Below are 1,717 nucleotides of genomic sequence, written 5' to 3' on the forward strand. Positions count from 1 at the left end.
AAAGTTTATTTAAAAAATAAAGTTTTAGGCTGTTGAAAATTTTCAAAATGTCATTTCGTCCGTTTCTGATTCTATTTTAAGCGAGTTGTGCAAAATGATGGATTGTGCCTCTGTCGATGAACTCACTGCAGAAAAATGGTTTCACAGTAAATTTAAATATCACAAAGGGAATCCAAATTAGTTATGGAAATGAATTCTTCCGATATTTATTACGAAATCAAAGAAAAAGTGAAATTTGCAATCATCAATATTGTAAGAGAAAAGTGTTTGCAAAAGTCAAAGTTTAAAAGTGAAAGCGAATTTAACGTTTATTTATATTTAATTAGAATTAGACTTTTTTGTCTGATTTGTATGTTTTCTTGATGGATCAAATACACATTTCTCTCAATAAAAAAATCTCCGCTGTCGACGTTGTCCCCGAACCTCAGCCGTCTTTGTCAATAGAACAACTTGAATTTTTTGCAGACGAAGCCTACTCGATAAATAAATTTCAACTCTCAGCAGATTACATAAAACAAATTCTTTCCAGAATACCAAATTCAGCCAAACATTGGCTCAAGTTGGCGGTTACTTCACTGAGAGTAAACGACATGGAAAGTTCCCTCTACTATGCTGAACAATGCCTGTTCTACGACCCTTTGAACTACGACGGGTAGATTCTGTCATGAAAATGGTATATAGGCAAATATTTACATCAATAATGACCGCTCTTCAAAATGACTATCAACGAGCTGAAGAGATTATGGAATATAACGTCGAATTGAATCAAGAAAATAACACTTCGCTAATTATTATGGGTTACTGATTGAATTATAACAAAATAAAAGGACTTCTTTATGAACAAAATGGGAATGATCTCAAAGCAGAAATGGCATTTCGATATGCCAATTTAAATACTGACAAATGTGAAGATTTTCCTCTTTCCACAGCCGACATTTTTCTAAAAAATGGTTTTTTAAATCAGATTTTAGAAATGTCAGAAAGGAATTCTTCAGTCAAAAAATTTAGTTTTGAAAGCATGGTCTTAAATTCTCCAAAAATTAGCGAAAATGAAGTGAAAATTTCCTCAAATAGAGACTCTAACGATCCCGCCTTTTTGACAGCAGCAAATTGCTTATTTTCCCTCAATCTAATTCTTGTTAATTCCCCCCAAAATTAATTTTTCAGTATGCAGAGAAATCTCTCTCAAAAATATACACAGAAAAATCTCCAGAATACAACATTCTTAAAGCCCGAATTGCCTTATACAGAAAAGAATATGCTCAATTTGACAGCATAATTGACACTTCATTGGTCGAATTGGTCGACGAACCTGCCATTTGGGCTCTGATTGGGCATAGTTTGTATGAAAGAGAAGATTACAGCAAGGCAGTAGACGCCTATAATCGCTATATCGACATGTTGGGCGAGAAAAGTGAAATGCATGCAGTACTTCTACGTCTTTCGGAGATATACCTGAATAAAGAAAAGTACTCCGAAGCGAAATATGTATTCAAATTAGCCACACAAAATAATCCGACATATATGACGTGGCTTGGTTTGGGAATTTGTTGTTATCGGGTTTGAATTGAACAGGAGATAACTAATGAGTAGATTGGAGAGATCGAAGAAGCTGAAATGGCACTCTGTGAGGCAAATTGTTTGAACAGTCTCGATTTTAAAGCGTGGGCATATCTTTGTCTGATTTCTATCAAAACAAAAAGGCAAATGGAGGCGG

At 34.4% G+C, this 1,717-nt stretch overlaps 1 long non-coding RNA gene across 1 annotated transcript; it reads left to right on the plus strand.

Moving 5' to 3' along the window:
• Positions 1-683: 683 nt before the first annotated feature.
• LOC115228942 lies at positions 684-1,132 on the plus strand. The gene is made up of 3 exons (XR_003883281.1): positions 684-797; positions 828-950; positions 981-1,132. It is a non-coding gene; the product is annotated as an uncharacterized LOC115228942 (long non-coding RNA).
• The last annotated feature ends 585 nt before the right edge of the window (positions 1,133-1,717 follow it).

Source organism: Octopus sinensis, unplaced genomic scaffold (assembly GCF_006345805.1).
Source record: "Octopus sinensis unplaced genomic scaffold, ASM634580v1 Contig11382, whole genome shotgun sequence".
Taxonomy (NCBI): Eukaryota; Metazoa; Mollusca; class Cephalopoda; order Octopoda; family Octopodidae; genus Octopus; species Octopus sinensis.